This window comes from Lepidochelys kempii, chromosome 6, assembly GCF_965140265.1.
Source record: "Lepidochelys kempii isolate rLepKem1 chromosome 6, rLepKem1.hap2, whole genome shotgun sequence".
Lineage (NCBI taxonomy): Eukaryota > Metazoa > Chordata > Testudines > Cheloniidae > Lepidochelys > Lepidochelys kempii.
This window is the reverse complement of record NC_133261.1, coordinates 35,182,911-35,200,367: the sequence shown is the minus strand read 5'-3', so window position 1 is coordinate 35,200,367 and position 17,457 is coordinate 35,182,911. Positions and strand designations below refer to the sequence as shown.

The 17,457-nt window shown below is 43.5% G+C and overlaps 1 protein-coding gene across 9 annotated transcripts in view; it reads left to right on the top strand.

Annotated features, from left to right (window-relative positions):
* Window positions 1–17,457, top strand: part of DENND2B (DENN domain containing 2B) — a 308,156-nt gene that overhangs the window by 63,958 nt on the left and 226,741 nt on the right. The window lies entirely within an intron of this gene.

Here is a 17,457-nt window from a genome sequence, read left to right as displayed (position 1 = left end):
AAAGCCCTATCTGGCTTTGAGTAAAGAACAGTGATGCCAGAAGAGCAGCTCTTCCTACCACAGACTGATCCCTCGATTTAGCAGGTTTGAGCTGATCTGAACAAAATGTCCCCTTCATGGAAAATTTGATTCAGAAGAAAAAGAAAACTAAATATTTTGAACAGATCACCCAGCTCTTTATAAAGATCTCCGTTTTGTGTTTATGGTTAATAGGTGTATTCTAGCAGAGGTAAAGGCTAGTGAAACATACAGTTTCTTTGGTTTTTAACAGGAACTGATGATTTAATAAGCAGCTATAAATCTTTGGAATGTACAGAGATAGTCAAACAACACACTCCTGCCAGTTTTTCACTGACTAGACTTAAAACCTATGAGTCATAATGGCCTGTTTCATTCTCCACCTCAAATGCCCTTTTTTGTTTTTTTTTGTTGGTAGAGATGCTTTGTGCTACAGATTGCAAGTGTTATCAGCCGCTTGCATTTATGGACTTTCTCTTTCATCCAGTAGATAACATTAAAATTGTTGACTTTCATTATCTCTGTTTGCACACATGCGTGTGAAATCTTTTTTATTCCATAGCAAAGCTATAGAATGCTAAAAATCACGCAAGGAAAACATTCTAGGATGGTCCCATTACTGCAATCTCATAAATAGGGTTTGCAGTGGGAGTTCTGATAGCCCTAAAGAGGCACTGTCAGCCTACTCAGCTAGCAGTATAATGTTTTGCCTCCAATGATCTCAAAGTACTTTACAAACTTTAATTAATTCATTATGACCCCCCCCCCCGCATTAGGCTTTATTTATTACCACTGGGTTTTTTTTTGGGGGGGAGAACTGAGTAGAACAGAAGTTAGGAGCCAAATTCTGAATACCCTTACTCATGCTGGATAGTATCTTAAGGTAAAATTTTCAGAGCGCTTAAGTAACTTAGGACACTGAGTCGTATTTTCAAAAGTGACTTAGGCCCGGATCCTCAAAGGAATTTAGGTGCTTAACTCCCATTTATTGACTGTCCATGAGACTTGGGTTCCTAAGTGCCTACGTAACTTTTGAATATGGGACTTTGCCTAAGTGACTTGGAAGCCACTGTTGAAAAAAGTTCTCTTTAGTCCACAGGTGATCAGAATGAAATCAATGGGGCCACTTGTGGAGCAGGGTGGTGTTCGTTATGATAAAAGGTATCAGAATCTGGCCCTAGGTGATTTCCCCAAGGTCCGTGCTGATGAATCAAAGGCAAAATGGGTGATAGACACCCCGCCCCAACTGTTTAGAAACGTCTTAACATTGTTTTGGATCTTATAATCCCAGTGCTGTAGGGCTCCTATGAGTCTGAGTGTACAAGGCTCAGTGGAGAGGATGAATAGTATAACTAATGCATTTTGAGAAACTTTTAAAAGGATCTAAAATAGCTTTTTTACTTATAATATTGTTGCAGTTTAAATGTCTGATATCCCAGGGTCCTGCAGGGATGAAACAAAAGCTTATTCCAGTGGAAAGTTGATATTCTTGGCTTTTTAAAGGTATACAACTCCTTTTTCTACCCATAACTGGTCTAGAGATATTGAACCTTAAATCTGCTACTGAATATTGCATTTCCTGCACTTTGGGCCAGTGTTAATTTTGGGAGAAATTCTATCATTGTGCAGTGAGGGAGGATGAAGAAAACATTTCCTTGGTAAGTTGGGGTGGTGGGAGAGGGGGGTTGTGTGTGGGGAGGAGGGAGGCATCTGTGTGACTATGGCAATAAGTTTAGAAAGTTGAAAATAGCCCTGATGGGGGTTGATTGGGGGCAGAATGCAAGTGAGGTGGTCAGAGGTGCATAGTACGTGCAATGCATGATGTGACTGCAGTTGATTACTTGGTAGTTATCAGTCTGCAGTTAATCAGATCTGGATTTCAAAAGGGTTTGCAATGCTGGGTAAGCATTATCCCTATGGTACAGATGAAGAAACTGAGGCAAGCTGATTGCTCAAGGTCACACAACAGGTCAGCATCAGAACTAGGAAGAGAACTCAATTCTCCTAGCTCCTACTTTGGTGCCCTCTCCACTGGCATCACACTGATTCTTTTATAAAAGGGACTTCAGCACCACATGTTATGGCCAAAAATTCCCTTCTTGGATCTACATGGTGAACTGTGACTGTTCGTTTGCATTTTTGACAAGCACAGAGCTCCCACTGAAACTGATGGGAATTTCACATATGTTGGGAAATTATAAAGTTAGAGTCAAGATCTGACATGCAGATGATGAAAGGGGAATTTTTCCCTAAGCAAACCAAGATGCATGCTCTTAATGATCTGAATCGTATGGTTCAGATTTTCCATAAGTAGTTTCCTGTGGGCACCAATCTGTGCTCACAATTAAATATGGAGACAAAACTGCCATCACAGTGGCACTCATTTGGAAGTTTAAATGTGGGCAGAATTTGCGTGGTGCTGAGTGCCCTCATCTCTTGGGTCTTTCTGGGAGTTGAATGCCCAGAGCCTCATGGGATTTGCTCTTGTTGGGCAGTTAGGTGCAGTTGCAGGGACAACTTCAATGCCCACAATATTTCAGAGCAGGTTATTGTTCTGTTAAAAGCCCGCGTCTATTTCCCAGTAGATATTAACGAGACCTTATTAGCACTTCCATTGTGGTGGCAGGATCCTGAAAAACCAAAAAGCCAGTGTGAGCCATCTGCTGTGCTTGAGATAGTTGTTATGTGCTCTTCCTGCACAAAGTGGCTCATGTTTGACCTAAGATGTAGAATTCTGCCATTTTCACAGTGATACTAGCAAGCAGCAGTTCTAGAGAGATAAGTGGTCACCATAAAGTTACATGCAGAGCAATAGAGCACATCATGCAAAGTGCATGGATGTTTTCCAGCATTTTCAAGGAAGAGTAGCTATAACAGCTATAATAACATAGATCCTCTTCCCAGACTTGGAAGAAAAATACTGGTACTTTCCTAAGCTCCATCCTTTCCAGTTTCAGGGGTTTGTTTATGTTTTTTTTAAAAAAGCTGATTCTCAGTAACTTTTTTGTTCCCTTTTTTCAAAATGACATGGGGCAAACTGATGATTGACCTCTGATCCATCTACGGTAATGAGAATAAAACAGGGAGTGGCTGCTTCTTTCTTTTTAAGTAGTAATTGACAAGAATACTAGTCTTGCCTACATAGCCTTTTCTGAGTAACGCACAGAATTAGGGGAGGAAGGATGATCTTGCTTTTAAGGCATTAAATTAGAATTTAGGAACTTTGGGTTTAAGTTCCCAGCTCTGACACAGACACCTTGAGCAAATCACTTAGGACCAGACTTTGAAAGTTTTTCAGGCATTGAAGAGTTAGGCACCTAAATATCTTTAAAATCTGGCCTTTAATCTCTTGGTGCCTCAATTTCACACCTGTAAATTATGAATGTTATTTCCCTACCTCACATACATATTATGATGATTAATTAATGTCTTTCTATCTTACTTACTAATATAGATCTAACTGCCATATTGTATGAGCACCTCATAATTTTTATGTATTTAGTTTGACTGCACCCCTGTGAGGTCAAGAAGTACTGTTATCCCCATTATACAGATTGGGATCTGACAAAGAGAGAATAAGTGACTTTCCCATCTTCCTAGACTCAGGGCATGGCTACACTTGCAGATGTAGAGCACTGTGAATTAAACCCGCCTTGGTAGAGTGCAGTAGGGAAAGCGCTGCCGTGTGTTCATACTGACAGTGCACTGGCATGGCCACATTTGCGGCACTTGCAGCAATTGGGAATGGTGCATTATGGGCAGCTATCCCAGCATGCAACAACGTGTTTTTCAAATGGGGGAAGGTGAAGTGTGACAGGGAGTGTATTGTATGTATGTGGGGGGAGAGAGAGTGGGTTTTTGGGGTGCTGAGAGTGTGTCAGCATGCTGTCTTGTAAGTTCAGACCCCCCCTCCCCTGCCTCTCTCACTCACTCAAAGCAAACAGTAAATGTTTGCTTTTTCTCGGAGCTGATAAGCAGCCGGCTTCTCCGAAAGGGAGCTTTCAACGGGCATATCCGCATTCCTGCAGCCAATTTCACCACAATGACAAGAGTGGCCACTTGACTTAAGGGGATTATGGGACGTTTCTGGAGGCTGATCAGAGCGCAGTAATGCAACACCTTGTCCACACTGGTGCTGCAGCGGTCCAGCAGGGGCGCAGCAAACGTTATTCCACTCCCTGTGGTGGAGTACCAGCAGTGCTGTAACCATGGAGTCAGAGCGCTCTACGTGCCTTGCCAGTGTGGACGGGGAGTGAACTAGTGCGCCCAGGGCTGCTCTATTGCTCTGTAACTCGCAATTGTAGCCAAGCCCTTAGATGTTGAGATAAATTTTGCACTTTATACACAATGCAATAAACTTACTGATAGGTATAACTCTAAACCAGATTGAGTTTTGTAAAAGTAGTAGTAATTATTATGAAAGATGTAAAGTATAATTTTATTTGATTCTGCTATTAGCCACACTGCAGAGAAGAAAAATAACTTACAACAAGATCCCAGCATTAGATGCAGAATTGTGTGTAGATTATGTTGGATTTCTGAATTACGTATAAAATACGTACCCAAATTTGTGCATTAACATCATGGCCAAAGATTGAAAAAGGGGGCCCAGGGAAAGAGGACACATTCCCAAACTCCACTCACAAATAAAACTCCACCCACTTGAGTCTAACACTAGAAATCACTTGCAACAGAGTGTGCTGATCAGAAATGAATGCCCTCCTTTCTTGTGTTCTTTGATCAGTAGTGAAATAGGTGTTCACATTTATATTAGCCTTCAGAGTGAATGAATGAATAGAGGACAATTAATTCATTCCTCGGCACCATTATTTCAGACTCTGCAGACTTGGGCAGGCATTGCTTTGTGTCTGGTTCCTGTTTTGAAGGGTGTTTTGTGTTTTTTTTTTTCACAATCACAAGGACTGGAAGCTTAATTATTTTTTTAAAATGAAAGCTTAGCTCTTGGAGCACAAGACGGCTGCCTCCAGAATAAAACACTGATCCACTGAGGTGTTGCAAGCCAGCCTAATTTGACCCCTGAATATGGCAATGTGTTGGACATCTAGGGCCAGACAGTCAGCTAATGTAAATCAATATTGCTCTATTGTGAGATCTGGCCCCTTAAACAATTTTGCAAACTGGGAAGTTTGAGGCTTTAGACTAACTACAAAACTGAAATATTTAAGCTTATTTCAAATTCTGTTAGTCCTTCAAAAAAGTGTTGTTAGCTGACAACACTTAGTTTTAATGTGATTGTTGCTCATAGGTCTTTTTTTTTACTAAACTTTTCACATATTTGAGAAAAAGTGTTTACGATGATGTGTGAAGACAATAGCAATAAAAGGATAGCCTTTCTTGTGCTATTTAGGTGCTTGCTCTTCCAGTCTTGGCTGGAACCAGAAAGTGCTGAAGGGACACACAAACAAAATATCAAGTGAATCAAATGTTTTTGAACTGCCTGAAAAGTTTGTTTTGAACTTGTTTCCACTTTTACAGGAGCTTGGGTTATTTCTGATTTTTATATGAACTCATTCTTCCATTCCCATTACGTCATAGTCTTCCTTTTTTTTCCAGGGTCATAGGAACCAGTTAAAAGGGAAGCTTAGTTTATTCCATTTCCCAGGCCTAGCTGATTGTTCTATAGGGAGAGAGGAGCCTTAATGTTTGTAAGCTGTCGAACTGACACTGAGCGCCATCCAGTTTTGACATACAATCTCATGGGAGGTAACATGGTTCAGTGGTTAGAATGTGGAACCAAGTTCTATTTCCGACTTTGTTACCGGCCGCTACAATATGGCTTCAGGCAAAGTTGATGATTCTTATGTGCCTCTGGTTCCCTATCGGTAAATAGGGGCTAGTGCCTTGTATGCATGAAAGGTGCCATGTGTGCACAAAACATTCTTTTGTTTATTTTCACTATCCAAAGCCAAGAAGAGAAGATGCCTACAGCTGGGAAACCTCCCTGCTGTTATGATGGTGTTCCCTGGTTGACAATACGCAAGACAAACTCATTGTATGCCTAAGAAAACACATGATGTTTTATTGTTCCAAATGCTGAATAGTGTAGGTGTCTTGAACAGTCAATCTGAGTTGCCGTTTAAGATACCATTCCTTTCTGTTGATGTGAGGCAGAGTCCCATGAGAGCCCTTCTGCACGTTGCCTGCAGTTCACATGGTCACACAGGTCAGCTCTGAGACTCAAGGCATGTCTAAAATAACTCCAGTGCTTTATTTCCTTTATCGCACACACAAGTGATCGCTTTGCAAAAATAAATAATTAAATAAATAAAAATGGTAACATCAGGCTGACATTTTACCTCCAATGTCTGTTTCCTAATAGACTTTTGAAGATAGCATCTGCCCAGTCATCAGAGGTTGTGTAAACTTCCCAGTGCACTTTTCTAACTGACTATCAAAACAAACCACAAAATGCACTGCAGTTGTTTTTTGCTTTTTCAGTTCAAAGAGAGCATAGTGGTATTGCATGAGATCATCCTGTGTACACATGGTGATATTTACTGGACAGCCAACCTCATAGTCTCTGACATTTATATTTTGTGTGTAGAAGAGGAAAAAAACCACACCTGTTCTACTTGGAACAATGGCCCCACCTTACTCATTCCCTGTGTTCGTTGCTGTGCTGACTAAAATAAACTCTTACTCATGTTAGCTCTACAGAGTCAACACAGTTAAAGCTGTGGTCCTACAACCTTCTTCAGCCTTTGGCCCAATATGCAAGTGAACATCCTTTCTTAGGTGCTCCTTCCCTTCCAAAACCCTCGTCCTCCACTGCTTGGTTCTTACAATGCTTCATTTCATTCTTTCTTCCCCAGAGAGGCCTCCACAGACCTCAATTTGAGAACATGTTCAGTGTGGCATTTGACTTAGCCCTGGTCTACACTATGAGTTTAGGTCAAATTTAGCAGTGGTAGATCAATGTAACCCTGCACCCATCCACACAACAAAGTCATTTTTGTCGACTTAATGGGCTCTTAAAATTGATTTCTGAACTCCTACCCGACGAGGGGATTAGCGCTGAAATTGACATCGCTGAGTCAAATTTGGCTTAGTGTGGCTGCAATTAGACGGTATTGGCCTCTGGGAGCTATCTCACAGTGCTCCATTGTGACTGCTCTGGACAACACTCTGAACTTGGATGCACTGGCCAGGTAGACAGGAAAAGCCTCGCGAACTTTTGAATTTCATTTCCTGTTTGGCCAGCGTGGCAAGCTGATCAGCACAGGTGACCATGGAGTCCCAGAATCGCAAAAGAGCTCCAGAATGGATCAAATGGGAGGTACTGGATCTGATTGCTGTATGGGGAGACGAATCCGTGCTATCAGAACTCTCTTCCAAAAGACGAAATGCCAAAATATTTGAAAAAATCTCCCAGGGCATGAAGGACAGAGGCTATCACAGGGACCCGCAGCAGTGCTGCATGAAACTTAAGGAGCTTAGGCAAGCCTACCAAAAAACCCAAGAGGCAAACACCCGCTCGGGGTCAGCGCCCCAGACATGCCGCTTCTATGATGAGCGGCATGCAATTCTAGGGGGTGTCCCTACCACTGCCCCACCCCTGTACATGGACTCCTTTAAGGGGGGAGTCTCATGCAACAGGGATGGGGATTTTGGGGATGAGGAAGATGAGGAGGAGGGGGAGGTTGAAGATAGCACGCACCAGGCAAGCGGAGAAACCGTTCTCCCCAACAGCCAGGAACTGTTTATCACCCTGGAGCCAATACCGTCCCAACCTGGGCTCCCGGACCTTGAAGGCGGAGAAGGCAGCTGTGGTGAGTGTACCTTTGTAAATATAATACACAGTTTAAAAACAAGCGTGTTTAAAGATTACTTTGCCCTGAAGACTTGGGATGCATTCGCAGCCAGTACAGCTACTGGAAAAGTCTGTTAACGTGTCTGGGGTTGGGGCGGAAATCCTCCAGGGACATCTCAATGAAATTGTCCTGGAAGTACTCCCAAAGCCTTTGCAAAACGTTTCTGGGGAGGGCAGCCTTATTGCATCCTCTATGGTAGGACACTTTACCACAGCAGGCCAGTAGCATGTAGTCTGGAATCATTGCATAACAAAGCATGGCAGCGTGTGGTCCCGGTGTTTGTTGGCATTCAAGCAACATCTGCTCTTTATTTCTTTGTGTTATCCTCAGGAGAGTGATATCATTCATGGTCACCTCGTTGAAATAGGGGAATTTTATTCAGGGGATATTCAGAGGTGGCTGTTCCTGCTGGGCTGTTTGCCTGTGGCTGAAAAGAAATCATCCCTGCTGTTAGTCACATGGTGTGGGGAGGGGTGAAGCGATCATCCCAGACAATTGGGTGTGTGAGGGGGGTTAGTTGGGTTTGTGCTGCATGTTAACCCGAAAACATCAGCTCCTCCTTTTAAATGGCCAATGTGTCTTTTTCAATTTTAATCTCCCTTTTTTCCCTCCCGCAGCTGCAAATGTTTCAACGCTGCGACTAGCATCTCCGTCCCTGAGACTAGCGCAGATAAGAAGGTGAAAAAAATGCACTTGTGATTAAATGTTCTCTGAGCTCATGCAGTCCACCCAAACTGAAAGAGCCCAGCAGAATGCATGGAGGCAGACAATGGCAGAGTCCAGGAAAGCACAAAATGAACGCGAGGACAGATGGCTGGAGCAACAGGAGAAGTGGCAGCAGCATGATGAAAGGAGGCAGGATGCAATGCTGAAGCTACTGAAGGATCAAACTGATATGCTCTGGCATATGGTTGTGGTGCAGGAAAGGCACAGACCGCCACTGCAGCCCCTGTGTAATCAACCACCCTCCTCCCCAAGTTCCATAGCCTCCTCACTCAGACGCCTAAGAACATGGGGAGGGAGGAGGAGGCTCCAGGCACCCAACTACTCCACCCCAGAGGACTGCCCAAGCAACAGAAGGCTGGCATTCAATAAGTTTTGAAGTGCAGTGTGGCCTTGTCCTTCCCTCTTCCCTGCCTCCCCCACTGCACCCGGGATGCCTTGGCAGTTATCTCCCTATTTGTGTGACAAATTAATAAAGAATGCATGAATTTGAAACAACGTCTTTATTGCCTCTGCAAGCGGTGATCAGAGCAGGGAGGGGAAGGTGGTTAGCTTACAGAGAAGTAGAGTGAACCAAGGGGGAGGGTTTTCATCAAGGAGAAACAAACAGAACTGTCACACCGTAGCCTGGCCAGTCATGAAACTGGTTTTCAAAGCTTCTATCATGCATACCGCGCCCTCCTGTGCTCTTCTAACCGCCCTAGTGTCTGGCTGTGCATAATCAGTGGCCAGGTGATTTGCCTCAACTTCCCACCCCACCATAAATGTCTCCCCCTTACTCTCACAGATATTGTGGAGCACACAGCAAGCAGTAATAACAGTGGGAATACTGGTTTCGCTGAGGTGTAACGGAATCAGTAAACTGCGCCAGCGCGCTTTTAAACATCCAAATGCACATTCTACCACCATTCTGCACTTGTTCGCCTGTAGTGGAACAGCTCCTGACTACTGTCCAGGCTGCCTGTGTACGGCTTCATGAGCCATGGCATTAAGAGGAAGGCTGGGTCCCCAAGGATACATATAGGCCTTTCAACATCCCCAACGGTTATTTTCTGGTCTGGAAAGTAAGTCCCTTGCTGCAGCTGTTCATACAGACCAGAGTTCCTGAAGATGCGAACATCATGTACTTTTCCCGGCCATCCCACATTGATGTTGGTGAAATGTCCCTTGTGATCCACCAGTGCTTGCAGCACTATTGAAAAGTACCCCTTGCGATTTATGTATTGGCTGCCATGGTGCTCCGGTCCCAAGAAAGGGATATGCGTTCCGTATTGCCCCACCACAGTTAGGGAATCCCATTGCAGCAAAGCCATCCCTATGACCTGCACATTTTCCAGAGTCACTAGCCTTGATAGCAGCAGCTCAGTGATTGCGTTGGCTACTTGGATCACAGCAGCCCCTACAGTAGATTTGCCCACTCCAAATTGATTCCTGACTGACCGGTAGCTGTCTGGTGTTGCAAGTTTCCAGAGGGCTATCGCCACTCACTTGTGAACTGTGAGGGCTGCTCTCATCTTGGTATTCTTTTGCTTCAGGGCAGGGGAAAGCAAGTCACAAAGTTCCATGAAAGTGCCCTTACACATGCGAAAGTTTTGCAGCCACTGGGAATCATCCCAAACCTGCAACACTATGCGGTCCCACCAGTCTGTGCTTGTTTCACGGGCCCAGAATCGGTGTTCCACGGCATGAGCCTGCCCTATTGCCACCAGGATGTCCAAATTGTTGGGGCCTGTGCTTTGAGAGAAGTTTGTGTCCATGTCCTCATCACTCTCATCACAGCACTGCCATCGCCTCCTCGCCTGCTTTTGCAGGTTCTGGTTCTGCATATACTGCATGATAATGCGTGAGGTGTTTACAATGCTTATAATTGCTGCGGTAATCTGAGTGGGCTCCATGCTTCCCGTGGTATGACGTCTGCAGGAGAGCAGAGTGGCAGCAGAAGCGGTCGTTCAATGACAATGGTTTGCAGACCTACTGCACCGTCTGCTTCCAGGACACAATAGCTGAGCGGGCTGCATGCTTGCCGTGTTATGGCGAGACAAGAGGAGCCGAGCAGAGTTGCAGTGGAAGTGGCCCTGCGAGACCACCAGGAGAGCAGGAGAGCAGAGTGGCAGTGAAAGCGGGAGCCCATGAAAGACAACATGGAGAAATTCACTATCGAGACAAGAGCGGGAGAGCAGAGTGGCAGCGGAAGTGGTGGTTCCATGACGACGGTTAGCAGTCCTACTGCACCGTCTGCTGAAAGCAGTATGGCGCCCGCATGGAAAAAAGGCGAGAAATGATTATCTGCCTTTGTTTTCATGGAGGGAGGGGCGACTGACGACATGTACCCAAAACCACCCGTGAGAATGTTTTTGCCCCATCAGGCATTGGGAGCTTAACCCAGAATTCCAATGGGCGGCGGAGACTGTGGGAACTGTGGGATAGCTACCCACAGTGCACCGCTCCGTAAGTCGATGCTAGCCTCGGTACTGTGGATGCACTCCGTTGACTTAATGCGCTTCGTGAGGACACACACAATCGACTGTATAAAATCGCTTTCTAAAAATTGACTTCTATAAATTCAACCTAATTTTGTAGTGTAGACATACCCTCAGCAGCACATTTTGCTGCTCTCACTCCTATTGGACTAGACTGTCACAGCACTTGCTCAGCTGGGCAGGACAGTAATGTCCTCCCTCTCCTTACACCCTTGCTTAGCCCTGCTCAAATTGTGACTCCAGCTGTGGGAGGCAGGGGAGAACAGTTGTGGTTTTCCCAGTACTCCCCTCTACCCCCATGATCAAGTGTGTGGAGGGAGGTGGGGAGAGGGACGAGCCCTGGCTCCACCCAGCTTAGTGGCCAGCCAGAGTTGCAAGCCAGGTACACAGAAAAGAGGAGTAAGATGCTCCATGAAAGTGTCTGAGTTAACTTCCTTCCCGCTCCCCGCATCAAGTGAGGAGCAGGGCAGGAATGGTGCCTCTTTGAGTCACAGTTCATTCTCTAGGGTGGTGAGGTGACGTAGCTTTTCACAGTCCCCTTCTCAAGGCAGATATTTAAATTACAGTTTAGCCCACCGAGTAGTAGCTCCCATTGCAGGTAGAGCCTTGTGAGTCAAGGTGACACAATGTTGCACTTCAGGGCCATTTCATTGAAAGAACTGCAGCCCTCTTGATCTTTGCAACCTCTGATACCATTTGTGACAGCTTAAGATACTGTGTATGTCAGTATTAATGAATCAGACTGTTGGGTTAGTCCCAAAGAACAGGGCATTTAAATTAGTTATTCTTCCTTATTGCACAGGTTTTATTAACCTAAATAATGGGATTATTCTATTCCTTGCTCAGCAGTTTATTTTCAACTTCATTAACATATTTAAAATCAAGAATATGCCCCATTATCTCACCAAATACTATTTTAAATCCAAATAAGAGCCATTTCCTTCTATTGTCTTTTTTTAAACATACTATACTACTTAAGGTCCCACTTCAACAAAACATTTACGCACACGTTTAACTTGGAATATGTGCTTAAGTCCCATTGAAGTTAATAGGGTTTAAGCACATGCCTAACTTTAAGCACATGATTAAGTGTTATGCTGAATCAGTGAACCTTAATGACTAACTGTCCAATCCTGCAGTTTGCTTAGAGTTTACTACTAGGGCTGTTTCTCTTGAAGTTAGGGGAATGTGGTAGTAAGCACTATGGATAAAATTTTCAAAAGTTCCTAAGTGATTTAAGAGTCTAACTCCCATTTTCAAAAAATGATTTAGACACTTTGGAGCTCAAGTATCATTGGGGCAAAAATTGGGGACTGGTCCTGCTTTGAGCAGGGGGTTGGACTAGATGATCTCTTAAGGTCCCTTCCAACCCTGAAATTCTATTCTATGAAAGTTAATAGGTTCCACAAGTTCCTACATCACTTAGTGTGGTGTTTAGATGCTGCTTGTAATTATTAGAACTGGGAGCACTGGCTGTTGGGAGTCTGAAAGGACAGGAAACAGGAAGGAGGGGGTGGGAGAGTTGAGGAGGTGAAGTGAGAGCTACCGAGGGTGCAGCAGCAGCTTGGTAAAGAGGTTTCCACTTTAAAAATAAAGTCCTGTTGAAGTTTGTTAGTACCTTGCCTGGTTGCTACAACACTTAGGAACTTTTGAAAAATTTGCCCTGTGCACAATAATAAGGCCTGACCCGGCAAACACCTATGTGTCAGGCTTTCAGCTGCAAAATGAGATCAAACTGGAATGAAATATGAAACCTTAATGTGCCGGGCAGAATATCAAAAAGGCCACAGCAAAGATTAGTCATTTCCTATGTGCTTGCTGAGATAGTGAAATCACTGCGGTAATCCAAACACGGTCCTTGGTGGGCTATAAAAAAGATGTTATGATCATCTTTAACTCTACTGTTAAAAAGAAAGAGTTATTGTGAAAATATTAAGGATAATAAGTTGATACAGGAAGGGGGAGGAACTTAAGTTCAGAGAGTTCTATGACCCCCCGTCCCACACCTATGTAGTGCCATTGAATTTAATGGCACTCTACATAAGTAGAGTCAATCCTATGCTTAAGTGTTTGTAGGATCAGGTAATATTTTTTTAATACTTAAAAAATTGTATTGCAATGCAACAATCATACCAGAATTATTATTATTATTTATTATCTATTTGTATTACTGTAGTGCCTAGGAGCCCTAGTCACAGACCAGGACCCCAACATGCTAGATACTGCACAGATACAAGACTATGTGCTTCATGTACATAAGAAAGGCAAAGTCACTGTCCCATGTCCCATTGGCTCTAAATATGCTATGTGAACCTTGTGATATATCACTTACCGCAATACTCCTGCGCTGTAGTGCTAACAATAAGTTCCTGATCCTGCAAACCCTGTATTCACACGAGAAGTGTCACTGATGTCAGTGACGCTTATGTGAGTAGAGGTTTGCTGGATTGGACCCTGAAACTGCAAGCCTTCTCCACATGGGTCTCCCATTGAAGTCAATGGGATTCCTGTGCAAAGGAGTTACAGGGCTGGGCCTTAAAACAAAGAGCAAGAAACGTGGCTTACATCACATTACACTTTGTTGGTGCATTGATACAGTGTCTTTTCTCCTTACTACCATTCCTGCCCAAATAAGCCCCTGATGGTGATGTGCTGAGCCCCTGGTTAGTAGGAATCACAGCTACTTGCCACCTCTCAGGATCAGGACCAAAATGGATCAAAATGGGATTTTGACGTTCACTTTAGGTCGGCGTGTTTTGTTGGTAACTAACACTGTAGTGTTCCATCTCTTGACTCAGCAAGCTAGAGAACTGACTTCCACCTGAATCAGAGTGTAAAAAGAGACATTTCTCTGTAGAACACAGCTTCGCAGGAGAAATCAGCATGATAACTTATGGATAGAAGACATCAGCTGGTGTGAATTGCATTCTATTGAAGTCCATGTTGCTGTGCCAGTTCACACCAGAGTTACTGTAAATTAACCAGCTATGTCAATTGAGCTGTATTTAAACATTTTTATGTGGAATTTCATTTCCTTTTTAAAAACATAGAAAGAAAAATATCATCAGGCTGTCTTAGAGTTGATGGGATAGGCGAGCTGGGTGTTTCCATAGCTAAAGGCTGCTCATGCCACTGTGATTAGGTTTGCCTGCAGCCCTGTTTTGTTTCTATACTTTAGAGCCAAAACTTAATGTCACATGTTCCCACCTCGCTGAAACAATAAGATTTCATGAACCATTTAAGAGCAAATCTGACTTCTGTGGCATCTTCTGCTCCTGATTGTTTTTTTTTATTTAAAAAACATTCAGCAAAGAAACGCAACTTATCACGACCATTGGGACAAGCAGGTCACATTTCAGTTTTCGCTCTCCTTGGCATGGGCTCCAGATGCGTACTGCTGAGGAGTCACTCACTGTGCTCTGATCCTTTATGGCGCATGCAGTACGGCTGTTACTCTGAAACTTGTTTGTGCATGCACTCCTCCGGTGTCTGTGTCCTACCAGGGCCCATGGAACCACAGTGCCTATCATGAGGCCTGTTCAACCAGTCAGAATGGGACGTGTGTCAGAAATAAGCAGAAGGCACATATGATCTCCCTCTCTCCATAAACGGATTGCTTGTGTAGTTGTTGCGGTCTGAGTGCTCATGCACACAACACACCAAGAAACCACAATCCTTCTTGATTACAGCCTAACCTAATGGCATTTACTAGTGTAACACAGACATCTCCTGCTTGTGGTGCTCCGTCCCGCTTGTAACACTGACAGACCTCAGTCGTCGGCAGGCAGGATGAAAGCTGGGACCTCTGCAGCTGAGTGCATGAGCTAAAAGTCACATGCCGCTTAGCTAAGGCTGTAGCAGATTAATTAATCTCTAAGTGGTCTCGATGCCACTAGATGGGACAGAGCACCACATCCAGGAGGCGTATGGGTTACACTAGCACCTTGTATATCTACTTGACTCTATTTCTTTTGTTCATTCTAGTTTCCTCTGTCACTGCAGGCTCAGATTCTGGCTTGGGCTCTGCACATCTACTCACCACCCAAAAAGCCATGACCAAGTGGTGAACTTTAGGATGGAAATTGTCCTGATTCTGGCTTTCCTTCCGAGCCACGGAGAGGCCAGCAGACATGTCATCAGTGGCAAAGCCACGAAGAAATGTTCCGGGATCAGGCTTAGAAGTCAGGGGACGCGATCCGCATTTTAGTGCATGCTTGCTCTGTCGGTCCCAACTCCACTCCCCTCTGAACCTCAGCAGATTGTTCCTGCTGTTGGCCACAGTTATGTTGGAGGACTCTGCATGGGGCTTGCGGTAGCCTGTGCACTTCCATTCACGCGTGCCTGTTTGGGGGTCATTTATGGTGGTTTCATGTTGGGAGCCAGAATTTGTCCCATAATGTTTGTTCTCTAGTATACATAAATGTTTGGCTACGCATGCTGTATTTTAACTGCTGCGTTTGTTCTCTCTGTAACTGTTGACTCTGTGCATCTGTCTGATATTTAGAAATTTTTCAGAACAGTATAAATGCGAAGACCTGCACACAAGCGCCCTATATACAGAAGTTATCTCCATGTGATACGTTGCAAAGCCGTGAGATGAACTATAGAGCTGTGCACGATGCATTTATTTATTGTGTGCTCATATACTGTGTTGATGGGAGTCATAGAAATAAATACTCACATCGATAAATGAGATTTGACCTCTACATCTGCTCACTAATCTATCTCCCCAAGATTTGATATTTATATTATAATTATAGTTTCCTAAGCCTTTGAGCAGCTTCAAACATTCAACATTAAAAAAAAAGAGAGAGAGAGAGAGAGTGTGAATCCCTCTCCTAGCCCCCTCCAAGATTACACCTGCCTACTCCCCATCATGGGTATAATTCAGTGTTGGACCAGTGTTGGCTGTTCTAGACATAAAAATGTCATGACTCCAATAGTCCAATATTCTTGCCGCCTGTAGGGCTCTGTGCCATTGAGATGGGTAGGTTCCCTGCTTCCCAGTGAAGACCGGCACTCTCTCTTTACTCTGGAATGGTCTGAGATATTGGACCTTTTTAAAGTTTTGACATTTTTATGACCCCAAAAAAGCTATTTAGATAATTTTTAGAAGGTTTTCATGACTCCCTCTGAATGCTGTACAGTAGGACTCATGGCTAACTAAAGTAGCTGACTTCATGGGTGGGAGGTACAAAAATCGTCCCCATACAATTTTTAAAAACTTCCCTAAAATATTTCTAATATATATTTTTCTGCAGTATTTTTGAAATATAAAGAATGTGAATGGTGCAACATTGTTTAAATGTCTCATTAGCACTTGTTTAGGGTAACCTACGACAGGGTAGTCAATATGCAGACCAAATCCGGACCAGATGCTTTTGAATGGATCCCGAAATCTTTTTATTTACTTCTTCTTCTTATTTATTATTATTTATTATTAATTATTATATTATCATAATTGTTTTTTAAATTATTTTCTCTGGATTCTGGACCTTGACTGCACCTTGACCAAGAAAGTTGGACCTTGACAAAAAATAGACTACCCCAGTCTACTTTGGCTTTGCCATTCTTGAAAAATGTGGCCTTCCCAAACTTATGTTCATGAAACCTTTGTACTGCAACTTTCTGTCTGTCTATCTCATTTATCAGACTTTTAAACCACACCATACCATTGTGTATTCTTTGTATGCAACATATATTACAGAAAAATATTAACAGATGTTTTATAGAGTTTGTAAAACAAAACTAAACACACACACACACACAAATGTATTGGAATTTTTTTGTATCCACCCATGTATAAAGCTGCTGCCTTGGTTACCATGATCTGGCAACTGTCTATAATAATTTTCTTGTATAGCATTTGCTGGATAAGATAAGAATGGTCGCAAATGTCTATATTGTTTTAAGTTGTTGATTGTAATAGTCTGTTTCATGGGCCCTGAAAGTTGTTTCAGGATCCTAAAATGTCTCCTCATGCACTATGTGTGGAGGATCATAACATCAGAATGGACATGATAAAGGGGGAAAATGGATTAAGTGCTGTACTTACTTCATGCTCCTTTGCTAAATGTTTCAGCTTCACATTTTATGTCCTCTAGGGGGAGTGTTGCCTATATTGCATGTACTGTGCAAACTGGAATCACACAGCCTCTAAAATACTTTTTATGGAGCTTTTAAAACTTTCAGTGACTGTCTCCAATTAAATCCTCAAAAGAGGAAGTCTCCAAGCCTCAATGCAAAGTCTGAAAACTTTGGGCCCAATCCTGCTCCCACTTAAATTAAAGTTCCCAGTGAGTTTGAATGCCAGCAGGATCAGCTCCCTTTGCTTTTACTGACTAGAAGCTTAAAAAATCTCCCAAGAGTACTTTTGTCTTGATCACAACCAAGATTGTTACTGT